This window comes from Pinus tabuliformis, chromosome 2_2 (genome assembly GCF_031772625.1).
Source record: "Pinus tabuliformis cultivar Carrire ecotype Pingquan chromosome 2_2, CPIR1, whole genome shotgun sequence".
Classification (NCBI taxonomy): Eukaryota; Viridiplantae; Streptophyta; class Pinopsida; order Pinales; family Pinaceae; genus Pinus; species Pinus tabuliformis.
Window position 1 is genome coordinate 745,567,985 of NC_142300.1, and position 15,340 is coordinate 745,583,324.

Sequence of the window (15,340 nt, forward strand, 5' to 3'; positions counted from 1 at the left end):
ATCAGGTTAATGATGCATCTCAGACTCTCTCCTTTTAGCATGTAATCAAATGACTTATTGATATCAGCAATGAAACCTCATGTGTAATAAATTTCTCCAGTTCAATCTTCTTAGCCAAATACATTTCTACAAGACTTGGCAAATCAGACGGGCTTATAGTTCCCATAGAAAGTTCCTTTCAATGTCCTTTTAGTCAGAAAATTCAAGGGACTGGTTTGAAAGACTGCGTCCGAATGAGGGACAGTGCCTTGTAAACTGAACCTCAACAAATTAGAATTTACACAAAACTTTATTTTCTTGCAACGATTCCACCAACACTGTCTAGTCATAACACAGTTGACAATTCTACATTAATGGTTTCCAATTTCAACTTGAAATTTCCACCCTCTCTCTTCACATAGAATCACTCCTGAGATTGAATTTCGAGAGCCGACAACACAACACCCCTATGAACAAAACATGTCATTTTTTCCACGCAATATGCATAAACACAATATAAATATTACTTCAGAACTCCTCAACCAACGATCTTTTTGCAAAATCATTCATGGGTTACCAAATGGACTCTATTCTGCACAAAACCCAGATGGCAGAATTTCAAAATTCGTATTCCTTTGATCAGAAATTGCCCCCCAAGTTTGATGATGGTTTCTCCATACAAATTTCCCTCTTCTGTTAAGAAATTTTCTTTCTTCTCTGTGTGAGACAAAATCTCCTTCCTCGTTCAGATTCAAATCATTGACTGGTTGAAACGTTGCATTCCATTTCATCCATTATCAATCTTTGATTTTGTTGGAGGGTAACACTATGCTTCAACAATTAAAAACACAAAGATTTACCTTTCCATCAATTGTTCAAGTAGAGAATCACATGATTTTTGCACAGAGATTTCGTTAATTTTCTTAGAAAAACCCCAACCATGTTTTCACAAGAGGAAACTTCAGAATATTTATTAACAAATGATTTCTTCATTATGGCTTAACACAGAGCCATCCTCTCTCCTACAAATACACAATTCAATGCATTTTTAAACTTTGTCTTCTCCACATATTAATTTCACAACCTCAAAAATAAAATAATTCTTTGTTGCCTCGTCAGTTCAACACTAAAATCATTCAAGCCAATATCAACATAATTATATATGAACCAATGGGATAAATCTATAGATCTACATACACAAAGAGTAATACAACATAACCTGAATATTATTTCATCCACACAAATTCTCTACATGTATATGTATTCATCACTTCAACATTAAAATCATTCAAGCAAATATCAACATAATTATATATGAACCAACGGGATAAATCTATAGTTCTACATACACAAAGAGTAATACAACATAACCTGAATATTATTTCATCCACACAAATTCTGTACATGTATATGTATTTGGAACTTCTGTCTATCTTCTATCTATGGCTTGATTTTCTTTATTTTCAAATGGCCCGATTTGTCAACTCTTCACCTACACTCACTTTCTACCTCTTATTTGATCCCAACTTTTTTTAATTCTTTCCAAGCCTATCATATTTACAACAAAAGGATTATGAACTAATTTCAGTCTAGATTATATAAAATCTCCTCACCAAACTCCTAAAAATCCTCTAATCCCTGCTTTAACATAACTGATCCCCTATTCTAGGATCTTCTAATTTCTAAGATCTATGTGAGATCTACACATGTCAAACATCTCTCATATTCTCAATTATATGAGAATATTTACAATTACAACCACACACACTTATTTCTCACTCAATTTATTAAAATACACAAACTTCTTATTAATAAATTAAAGTTCATCACATACCCCAAGTCACCCAAATACAAACTGATTTTCTGAGCAGGATGCTCCCACACCATTAGTGTTAAGTGGATTGTTGAAAGATCATGAGAAATTACTCAGTTACAATTACCTCTCATGGAGATGGTCATAGATGAATTACTTACTTAACGCAGTTGAACCCAAAAAAATGATATCTAAACTTATATATTTTAAAAATTTACTTATAATTCTACACATTTCAAATAAAAGTAAGTTGTATTCTTAAATGCTTTTTTTAGTATTACTTCATTGAATATATGACATATATAGTCAATAAAATTAATTTTAACTTCAAAATTTAAAAAATATTATATATATATATATATATATATATATATATATATATATATATATATATATATATATATATATATATATATATATATATATATATATATATATATATATATTTATATTTATATTTATACATGTGTGTATTGAATTGTTATGTTAAATAAAACATTTTTGAAATTAGGAAAATTTATGAATTTTTAAGTAAATTTTCTTACTAATACTTGATAAAATTATATCTTTATAAAGTTACTACCATATTCCACTCTATAGAAATTAGACCAGTGACAATGTAACATGTAACATGCTTGTTTCCACTAAGAAGGAAAAATATGGAGGAAATAAAAATACTATTAAACTAGTAAATTGTCATAAAAATTATGAAGAAACAAAGGGATCCATCTCAAAGGGCTCTTCACCTTGATTTATATTAGGCCATGGAATAGGTAGCGGGGAAAGGTGCAATTTGAGGTGCTCTAAACGCTTGGTCATGTATTTCATCGACAACTACATTTCATCCAACATGAGAAAATTTTCATCTTTGGTACTAGTTTAATAGTATTTTTATTTCCTCCATATTTTTCCTTCTTAGTGGAAACAAGCATGTTACATGTTACATTGTCACTGGTCTAATTTCTATAGAGTGGAATATGGTAGTAACTTTATAAAGATATAATTTTATCAAGTATTAGTAGGAAAATTTACTTAAAAATTCATAAATTTTCCTAATTTCAAAAAATGTTTTATTTAACATAACAATTCAATACACACATGTATATATATATATAATATTTTTTAAATTTTGAAGTTAAAATTAATTTTAACTTCAAAATTTAAAAAATATTATATATATAACACACACACACACACACACACACACACACACACACACACACACACACACACACATATGTGTGTGTGTGTGTGTGTGTGTGTGTGTGTTATATATAATATTTTTTAAATTTTGAAGTTAAAATTAATTTTAACTTCAAAATTTAAAAAATATTATATATATATACATGTGTGTATTGAATTGTTATGTTAAATAAAACATTTTTTGAAATTAGGAAAATTTATGAATTTTTAAGTAAATTTTCCTACTAATACTTGATAAAATTATATCTTTATAAAGTTACTACCATATTCCACTCTATAGAAATTAGACCAGTGACAATGTAACATGTAACATGCTTGTTTCCACTAAGAAGGAAAAATTTGGAGGAAATAAAAAAACTATTAAACTAGTAAATTGTCATAAAAATTATGAAGAAACAAAGGGATCCATCTCAAAGGGCTCTTCACCTTGATTTCTATTAGGCCATGGAATAGGTAGCGGGGAAAGGTGCAATTTGAGGTGCTCTAAACGCTTGGTCATGTATTTCATCGACAACTACATTTCATCCAACATGAGAAAAATTTCATCTTTGGTATATAGTATTTTTTTCTACCTTTGGTATGCTTTATTTCTTAGATCCAAACAACCACCTCTATAAAAATTTCAAAATTAGAAATAATTTCTTCCTAGCAACTTTCCATTTTTTCCTATTGGAGAGAATGTTGAAATTTTGATGGAGTTTGAGATTTGAATTAACAAGTTAAAGACTCAGATTTTCAGCAGGCTAATGGACTTCCTTTAGCTTCATAATATATGGTTCCTTTTCTACACTAACGCCTCTCCCTTGTCATGGCCATTTTTGGGATCTAGTGGTATAAGTAGGAATGGAATGTATAGAGGAAGAAAGGGATACAATAGAAGTATGGTCAGGAAATGAGATGCAAGTACCAATACATCTTCGACCACCTTCGTAGTGCATGGATCTCCAAAAGAGAAGGAGGTGATACGAAAATGCTAGAGGCCATAGCCAATAAAAATGATACAAAATATACGATGGAGGAAACAAGAGGCTTGCGATGCATGAGAAGTAGAGGCAACACACCACAAAGATAGAGGAACCTCTTAGATTGTGGATGAAAAATAAGAGGAATAAGTTTCCATTATAGTGTGATGTAAAGTGATGCTAACCAAATCAATAAACCACATGAGATGCTATTGTCTGATCCTCCACATCCTCCATGCATGTGGAGGGAATGCCTATTCTGAATGCATGAAAAATAGTTCCTTTAGATATAGACCACTCATCACTTAAGGTAGGGAAAATGTAACAAGCACACACCTTCATTATCGAGTGAGAAGGATCCCTTGCCTCAATCCCATTTATCACCTCTCCTACCCCTTTAATAGAAAAAAATATTATAAAATTATAAAATAATAAATATGATGTAATTTTATAAATTTCATCTAAAAGATAACAATATTTAATATTTTCTCAGTTTTAAATTAATAATGCTCAATCTATATATATAAGAGATAACAAACCAATGCATGTCAATAAAAATATATTATAAATATCATTACATTTTATTTCTACTACCCATTTATCTATCATGTAATCCTACAAACATAAAATTATATGTATTATACATTATATCTATATCTCTCTCTCTCTCTCTCTCTCTCTCTCTCTCTCTCTCTCTCTCTCTATATATATATATATATATATATATATAATGATGTTATTAATTGTTTCCGTTGAAAATATATATTTTTAATTATTTTAGAGATTATAATCGCAATGCATATCATTAGTTATTTTGTTGAAGACATTTTCTATTGATGTTGATTATGTTAAGGACAACTCATTTTATGTTTCAACGACATACAATTTTATCCTCTCTCTAACAACATATTCATCTCATTATCTACATTTCCCTTTGTGTTAAGCTTATGCCATGTCAATTCTATTATTCAAATTCCTTACTCTAAAATAGTTTTCCTCACAATATGTTTTAACATAATATGGTTCGGATGATTTTGTTTAGAGGTGCTTTACATTCTAGTATATGAGAGATGCTATCATGTAACATTAAACAACAATGTTTGTTTAGACAAGGAATTTATGGGCAAAAATCTTAAGGTATGTTTGTTCTTAAGAACATATTAAACTATATAACTAGTAACCTATAGTAATGAAATAAGTTTGGTTATTTGTCATTGGGACAACAAACTCACTCAGCCATAAAACATACCAACACCCCATTTGCCATTCGACTTCCCTTTTATCCATAATTGGGCATTATATAAAAATATTAGATTATTATTATTGGAGATTTCCTGAAGTGAACTTTGTAGTGTAGTGTTTGATGACACTTTTGTCACATGGAAACACATTCATCATGTGCTTGATGGCTTTCATTCCCATCTTAATAGTATTTATTCTTATATCCAATTCACTAGGGAAATTAAATCAAATAAATCCATCCCTTTCTAAGATGTCCTCGTTACCCACCTCCAAAATGACTCACTTTCCCAACAACTTTATAGAAAAAATACCCAAACTAGCCACTATCTCCACGCCCTTTCACATCACCACCCATCTCCATAGTAATGTGTTGTTAAAACCCTAATATCTAGAGCTCTAAAAATATCTACTCCCCAATTTCTTTCAGTTGAAAATTCCCATCTACTCCAAGATTTCAAAGGTAATGGCTATTCATCATCATAGATTATTAAAGCCTTTAAAATTGTTTCTAACCTTAGTAACACCAATTATGATCCCTCTCTCCCTTGTGGACAAGTTACTCTCCCATACATTAAAGGTACCACTAATCTGTTGTACTATGAAACAACCCCACCATTTATAAAGAAAAATAGTTAAGGTTAGGGCTATAAATAAGGCCCTTTTAAATTTTTAGGCTTAGGATAATAATACCTAACTCTAAGAAAATACCTAGAAAAATCTTGCAAAACGAACTAAGTTTGAAATCCACATTGTAAATCGCAAATCCCACTTTTCTGCATGGCTATGTTAAAACACCTTCGAAAAATTGTGATATGCAATTAAGACTCTACTGTGATAACATCACCTTGCCATTTCACACTTCGTATAGTTTGCAAGAAACTTAACCATGCCATCGGAACAAACACAAATGATTTGTGAAATGCGATATTGTGATATCCACAATTGCATTTCGCTTGATGCATCTAGTAGCGCTATACTGTATCTCTTTAAATACCGCGATGCATGATTAAGAATGGTAAAATGTGTGGAATAATTACGTTTTAAATACCAAAACAAACAAGTTGACAGGTTAATAAATATTTAGTGGCCCGAGGAAGGATAATCATTTTCCAGGTTATGGGTAGTTATAATCGAGTATGTCATTGAAACTTTCTCACGATCCAAAGTCATTTCAGAGAATCTTTCAGTCTTAATTACTATATATCGTATGCGCTTATATATCTTGTCTATTTCAGGCACATGAAAAAAGTCATATCGCTAAGAAAGGTGACACAGAAACAACGAAAACAGAACATCGTTGAAGTTGAGTTTACAGAGATGGCTCCTATCTTCACTAATATAGTTTTTGATGCTATTGGATGCGCAACAACTTGGGAAGATATTTATAATGGGCTGGAGGATGAGCATCATAAAATCACTATTATGAGAGCAACAATTGACTCAAAAATGCCTTTAGAACATCAATGCAGAAATTCTTCATGTTATTTCCTTGATAGGATAGGAGCAACAGCTAAAATCCTCCCATATACGGATATGATCAAGTGGGTGATCGAAAAACTTATCATTGAAGCTAGGCAGTTCAATAATTCAAGTATAGAACTCATAGGGTCATTCAAAGTAGAGGACTTGAAGAATATGTACCACATACCTAACCCGCAGGATATCTATGACAACACATTTGTGGCTAATTTCTCAAAGAAGAATCTAGACCCCTTTAAGCTAATTCACTGTTTAAGAGTGTTGCAAAACAAATTCAAATATGATAAACCAAGTATGTATGCTATAGCCTCTTTGGAAAATCCTTACAACTATTCAACAACCATGTTATGTAGATTGTATGGGCTACCCAATAATATTAAGTTTTCAATAGAATGGATTCCCCTAATTGATGTTTATGTTAATTACGATATCATGAATTGGTCTTCCATCCTATTTAACAACCTAGTCAACACCATTACCGAATATCGACAAAACAAAGCCTCCTTTTCAGATAACCTCCCTCCCTTCAATTTTAGTGCCTACATTATGGATGCTATCTTTTTTTGCACGATATTTCGAACCATGGGTTGGAAATGGACCTTACAATATCCTTACCCAATCCATCTCAGTCATAAACAAATATGGGAATCACATTACATACCTCACTTCTATAAGATATTCCATGCCATTGTGTTGCCCCTACCTCAAATAATTTTCAATAAGAAAGCCCCTAGGTTTTCCCAAGAAGTCGCAATAGACCTGCTTACTATCGGCAAGTATTTCATTATAGAGTGGTTCACCTACATTAGATTTTTTGGTAGCACACCTGATCCACACATACTTCCTTTATATGTTTCTAATAACTTATTAGCAAGAGAGATTGCCTACCAGACTATGGGAAAGGGCCTGACTAAAGTCCTCAAAGGCAAAAAGAAGTCATTATGGCCCACTTTCCTTGTCAAGTGCGGTTCTTTTTCTTTAGCAAATTTTGTTCATGCTAGTAAGGAATTAGCACCTATGGAAGCCCTTAGGCTTCATACATTGCCTAAGGGGAAATTTGATCCAAACAAAGTGGCATATAATGTCACTACTAGACTAAAGCTCAAGCCATACAATAATTAAGATAATTATTTTGAGTATTTGTTACAGTCGGTCATATCCTTCAAACAAGCATTCAAATGGGCAAAGACGAATCTGAAACATGAAGATTTTCAAAAATTTAAAGAATTCAGAGATGAGAGTCTCCGGGTGATCCCAATGCATCTATTAAAGCTAGAGGATAAGTCTACACCAAGTGTCACTGTTGATAGTGGAGGTCCTTGCTCTCAAGTAGACTCTTAGGTAAACACTGAGAAGACAACAGACACAGGGAAACCCCAAGATTCAGAAAACACAGCTTAGTCCGGAAAGAAGTCAGCTGAGAAATAAGGGATGAGCACCCCGAATACAAAGATCAATTCAGAGGTGAAAGGTAGTAGTTTGGAGCAGGAGTGGGATAATTTTAATCAGAAATAGCAAGGCACTCCCAAAGCCTCAAATACGAAAGAAACATAGGAATGAAAAACTACTCCATATTCATAAGGATACAAAATCCAAGTCTATCAGCGGGCAGTCCACACCTATGGAGGAACAAGCGACAATGTCCCAACACACTAAAATTATCCATGTTCTGCCCACATCTAAATTCATTTTGAAAGTAACTGAAATACCTCCACTTGATGTGTTCTATAGCCCTCCCCACAAGGTTGTAGTTAGAAGGCAGAGAAAAAGGAGAAGGGTAGATACACCTTAATCCCCTCATGGAAACGAGTCGATGGACGTTGTTTGGAAGGACATTCCTTTCAATTCGGCTGAGAACTTGACTAGACTATCACAGTTCATGGGAGCATATGCATCGGCCACTATGGACAAGGCTACTGAGGTCTCTACTTTACTAAGGGAGAAAGAGGAGAGAATTATGTGGCTGGAACAAGAGCTCGAGGAAGAGAAAGCAAGCACAAATATGCAGGTGTCTGAGAAATTGGCACAATTACAGCAAGACATGGAGGTCTTGATAATAGGCCATGAAGTCGATATATCGGCCAAGAATATGCAACTCTAGGAAATGCAACAATCCATCGATAGGTACAAGGATGTTCCCACTACTAAGGAGTTCATTAAAGAGGCTCTGGAATTAAATTCCCTTCTGGTGAAACAACAGGAGTATTTCTACCAAAAGATGTCACACATTTCTCCCTATTTGAGTACTAGCGACCATCTAACATATAAGGTAATCGACTAGAGAGTGAAGTTTAATGATTTGAACACCAGAATATTTGAGTTCATCGAGTGACAGGAAACAGAAGATGGAAGGAAAGATAATCTACTAGAGATTGAGGAAACTCATAAAGAAATTATCTTCATAGATTGTGATGCCAAAATGAAACAGGTCGAGCTAGCAGTTGCAAGGGTAGACGAAGTATCAAAGAGTATCATCAAGGTAGTGAATCACATCCTATTTTCCACCAATCTCATTAAAGAAGGCAACACGAGAGAAATGCCTGATTTAACTCCTGTATATAAAGGTTGGCAAGAAAAGGTGGGGAGTCAAAGAGAGGAAACTACGAAACTGGCCATGACCAATTGGGAGTGTTATTGGTAGTATCTTGTTAAGCCACATAGCGAGATTATGAATCTCAACTATTCCCTTCATATGACTCAAAGGATGTTGCCACCGCTCACCAATGCGATGTTCACTGGATAGCTTAGGCCTCACTTCGGGTCACCTCCTCAAATTCAACTGATGACCAATATTTGCGATTTAAAGGACAAGCTGGCAGACAACAAGTCATCCTCTTAGTTTTGTTTGTTTAGCCTCTGCTTATTTTTGGATTTAGTTACCTAGTTAAGAGAAAGGTTGTTTGAAACCTCCTCAAATTTTGTATAATCTACTTTTGCACATTTAGTTAGAATAGTATTTATACCCTTCTCATGTATTTAGAGAAGGGTCCAGAATTTTATCAAAAACATTTGCAAAGAATGCACTATTGTAGGTTTGTGAACGCTTTGGTGAAAATACAGAACATGATCGTTTATTTTAGATATCAGACTACTTTCCTTTGTTGATGCACTTTTGAGAATTTGATTTGAAGAAAGAAGTTGGTCTATGTCATTTGTCGAATGAGCAGGACTTCACAAATATGGTACTATTATCATGTATGGTTGATTCTGTTCACATTTAATTAGTGGCAAAACTTTACTTTCATGAATTATACGTGAGATTTATTGTTTATGTTAAGTGTTAATTGCACTTTTATATGATGCCTAGCTGAAGTTGTGATTTTCATGTCTAACTCATCATATATGCAATATATTTTATAAATTCCTTTGACTAACTATTTAGTCATAGCAATTATCTTTTACGTTATCATCTCTATTTAGTTGTGTTCAATAGTTATTATCAAATGTTAAACAAATATCTTTGTAGATCACATAACACAGAGGAAATCCCGAGTTTATATTGGAATAGTTTAGTTAGACAAATTTCATTATAAAATAGGTCACTTAGATTAACATTATTCTATTACAAAGCACTCATGAATCACCCACTCTCATCTTAAAACCCACACTGGGAAACTGGTCCCATTTTCCCCAGTCGGAGCCACCACTTTAAATGGAAAAGGAGTTGTTTTAAGGTGCGGACTGGGTGGTTATCCCCCATGTTTCGGCAATAAAATTCTGATGCCACAACATTTTGCTGCTAGAAGGAGGGACTTCAACTGTGAATGGTAGTTTAAGCTAAATATCATTTGGACAACGTTCATAAGTGTCAGAACCCCTCCGCTATTTCTACACCTTCTGAAACTTGTTTAGAATCTACTAATCGGAAGTTTGAATTTGTAGAAACATCTCCCTCATCTCCCGAAGTAGTAAGGCAACCACCCTCTCCAGATTACACTCCTGAGTCTCCCAAAGTTCATTCTTTGATACAGAAATTGGAATACATATCCATTTCTGCTGATAAACCAGAGAGACCTGAAGTGTTTGAAGAAAGGGTTACTTCCTTATTACAAAAAACTAGTGTATTAACTAGATTGCAAAGTGAGAGACTTGAGGTTACCCCTTTCGACTTTGCCATTCCTCCACAACATAGAAAAGTCACTTCATCAACATATCAATCATATACTAGTGAGATCACATCACCTTTCCATCCATTTACTTCCCCATCCACTTCTATTCAATCCATGACTTCTCAAATATCCACTTCTCTAATTAGTACTACAGTTAATGGTACTAATCCAGTAGTAAGTTATTTGCCATCTATACCTACCTCTAGACTGACCTTCCCATGTTCTTAGTTCCAAACTTGAGTTATGGCCAATCAACCTAGGACAAATCCTAGTGTTGTCCTAGTTGCAAATCCAAATGCACTCCCAACAAAGCCATACAAATGGCTGCCTAATTACAATCCTGACAATGCTCTCCTGGCAGAAGAACATCTAAATAATTTTATGTTAGCCATGAATCTCAATGGGGTTGGACATGAAGATGTTGTAATTAGACGGTTTCCTTATACTTTCCAAGGATCTGTTGGGTCTTGGTATTTTTCCCTCCCAGCGGGTTCAATTAGAGACTAGGATACTTTTCAAGAAGTATTTCTTGCAAAATTTGGTGATGGTAGGACCATAGCATCCCTGATTAATGACATTTCTAATTGAAAGCTAATCCAGATGTAAATATCAAAGATTTGAACTCCGGATTTAAAAAATTGCTAAACAAAATCTCAGTTGCCTCTAAACATGTTGTAGATGTACAGATAGAATAGTATATATCATCTATTCCTTCTAATATTGCAATTTTTTTAGATAGAGCCAATAAGGCTACCCTTTTAGAAAACATGAAGGAAGCCCTGTCTATAGAAAGAAGAATCATAGATTTGGAAAGGAGATCAAAAATAGATGAAAGGAAGTCCAAGAAAGTAACATTCAAGGATGACTCTAAGAAGAAAACTTCAAAGAATTGTTTCGATCTTGAAGGCCTTCAGAAAGTGTTAAAAACAATGTCTAATGAAATGGTAGAAATTAAAAAATAGGTCGCACAATATTCTACTCCTAAGAAACCTTTTCGATCATTCAAAAAGAACCCTTCTTTTGCATCACAACCCCAAACACCATTTCAAATGCTGAATTTGACCAAGAAGCGTAAGAAGATTTGCAAAACAAAGAGGATGATGAAACGGAAGAAGAAATTGAACTAAACGGGATGTGGGATTTTATCCTCCAACTGAAGAAGAGGCACAAGCAATGCCAATGACTACAAGAAGTAAAACTTCTCTTGATATGTCTATCACAAATCAAAAGAAAAAATTTCCTACTCCTACAAAGGAGAAAATAGTAGATAAGAAGTCTACGACTAGCCAAACCGCTCCTACCCCTTAAGATTCCCCAAATTTCTCAAAAACACTGGTAATCTCAGATACAATCGAATACAATATAGTGATAGACATGAAAAATACTAGAGTTAACATCTCATTGCATGAGCTCACTAAAATCAAACAACAACAAAAGATTTTATTAAGGGAGTTGAAAGCAATTCCAATATCTCCTTTGCCATCTGTCGTAGTTACTCAAGCTACCTACAATATGGGAAAGCCTCCCTCATCCTCAAACAAAGCAGATCCTTCAAATCTAGTTCTGATTAGTGATAGGTCCATTTCTCATCTTCCTCCATTTCTGCTCACTTATGAAATTTTCAACGGGAACGTTCACAACTACCTTGTTGATTCAAGAGCATCCTCAATTATAATGTCAAGAGTTGTGTGTACCAAATTGAACATTACACCTCACAAATCTGCAGTACACATAGTTCAGTTAGATAGGACAAAAGTTGAGGTGCTTGGAGAAATAACATCAGTTTCAATTAGGCTTTCCCCTAATCCAAAAGTTTCAAAAATAATTTATATTTTGGTGGCCGATATCCCTAAATTTTATGGTTTAATTCTCAGTAGGGATTGGTCTGAAATGTTGCACGCATATTTCGCGATTGATTGGTCTCACATGTGGTTGCCACAAAATGATAAACCAAACCAAATCAGGGTAGACGGAGAGAAATTCATGAAATATACAGTCACTGACCTCGAGGGAATCAACATACCTATTTCCTTCACTAATAATATGACTATAAATTACTCATCCAAGTCCTCTTTAGGATCCTTTAATGCTCAGAGGTCTCCCTTTTTAGATAACACCGTAGTTTCTCAAAACGAGAATTTTTCACAAATAGATGCTTCCAAATGTTTAAATTTAGTAGATATAGCTTCTAATAACTCTCTGTTCTGGACTCTCTATTTTGACGGTTCTAAATCAGAAGATGGCACGGGTGAAGGATGCAATTTGATCAATCCGCAATGAGATAAAATCATGCTTGCTTGTAGACATGAATTCCAGTGCACTAATAATATCGCTGAATATGAAGCACTAATCCAAGGACTATATAAAGCCATTAGTCTTAATTTCAAATACTTGCAATTCTATGGTGATTCAGAAATAATTGTGAAATAGGTGAGAAATGAAATCCATTGTGTCTTTGGGCACCTTAAACATTATTAATCTCTAGCTCATAAATTAACTTCTCATTTTTCTTCTTTCAACATATCTTCAGTCCCTAGACTACAAAATGCAAGTGTTGATTTACTTCCTAATGCGGCATCCAGGCTTATACTCTTAGAAGACTTTAGTCCCGATAGATTTTCAATAGAGTTAATACTTAGGCCGTCTATTCCCAACAATGTAACATATTGGAGAGTATTCAACAGGGATGCAGATATAGTTAATTTCCTTACATTATGGGGATCATATGAAGAACAAACCATAGATGAACACGAGCATGATCTAGAAATAAAGCATAATCATGATCAAAACCCAATCCCAAAGTTTGTGGTTAAGATGAAAGACCTTTAGGATCTAAATTATAGATTCAGGAAAATTACTAACTCCAAAACTCAAAGTTCTACTTTGAGATTTGAAGTAGTAAACCTAGGGTCAAATGAAAAACCTCAAAATGTCAACCTAGGTCTTGGCCTATCATCTGAAGAAATAATATCATTCATTATGTTATTTAAAACATATAAAGGCATATTTTCTTGGGATTATGCATATCTCAAGACTTATGATGCCTCTATAATTCAACATACCATACCCATGACTTCAAATGAAAAGACAGTTCAACAGAAGCTTCACAAAATTCACCCAAACCTTGAAAGTCAAATTAAATCTAAATTGAAAAAGCTTATGAAGACAAAAATAATATTGCCTGTTAAAAATTCTGAGTGGATATCAAATATGGTACCCATAAGGAAAAAGAACAGAGATATTAAGATTTGTATTGATTTTAGAAACCTAAATCAAGCTTGCCAAAAATATAATTTTCCCTTGCCTACTATGGAACAGATATTGCAATCAGTTGTAGGCTTCGAGTTAATGTCCTTTTAAGATGGATTCTCAGGATATAATCAAATTCTTGTTCATCCAGATGACAGATTGAAAACAACATTTAGGACCAAGTGGGGAACATATGCCTACCAGAAGATGCCTTTCTGACTCATTAATGTTGGTACCACATTTCAACATGCTATGGACATTGCCTTGAGAGGTCTAATCAATAAATCATTGGTTATTTACTTGGATGATATCACAGTTTATTCCGAGGATAGGAAAAATCATTTAAGTGACCTGAAGCACATTTTTGAAAGATGCAAGAAGTATGGCATTTCCTTAAATCCCAAAAAATCTTATTTTTCTTTACCAAAAAGAAAACTCCTGGGGGTTTATAGTATCCAGGAAAGGAATTTACATTGATCCTGATAGAGTCCAAGAGATTGAAAAAATTCCCCTCCCACAAAACAAAAAAAACATGCAATCATTCCCGGGCCAAATAAACGTTGTAAAAAGATTTGTCCTAGATTTTTCACAAATTGTCCTACCCCTTCAAGTAGTGATAAGAAAAAGTGTAGTTTTTAGATGGAACAAATATGAAAGAAATTCATTTGAGTTGATTAAAAAATCCATTATTAATGCTCCCTCATTGACAACCCCTGACTTTCTCAAACCTTTTCTATTATCTACTTTTTCATCTAATACATCATATGTAGCAATTTTGACATAGATGAACGATGAAAATATCGAGGCACCCATCTCCTTTTTCAGTTCTAACTTGCAAGGTGCCGAACTAAATTATTCAACTGCAGAGAAACAAGAATTTGTTGTTTTTAAAACTTTGAAACATTTCAAACCTTTTCTTCCTAAAACCCATGCAAATATAGTTGTACCCTACCCTGCAGTAAGACAACTATTGATCCAAAGTGAAGTAGGGGAGAAAAGAGCTAATTGGGTAACTGCACGCCAAGAATATGATGTAGAAATCTAGCCAACAAAAATTGTCAGGGGCCAAGGTTTCTTTAGGATGTTTAAAAGAGATTCCCAGTTACCACCAGAAGAAGATCAAGGTAATTAAGTGAGAATACCAAAGGTAAGCCTCAATGACACACAATCACAATATGCTGATTTGAAATTTTATCTAAAAAATGGATATGATCCTATGCATCTTAATTATAAAACAAAGCGAGCTTTAAGATTGAAACAAAATCAGTATGAAATAGTTAATGATGTATTGTTTAGGAACAATT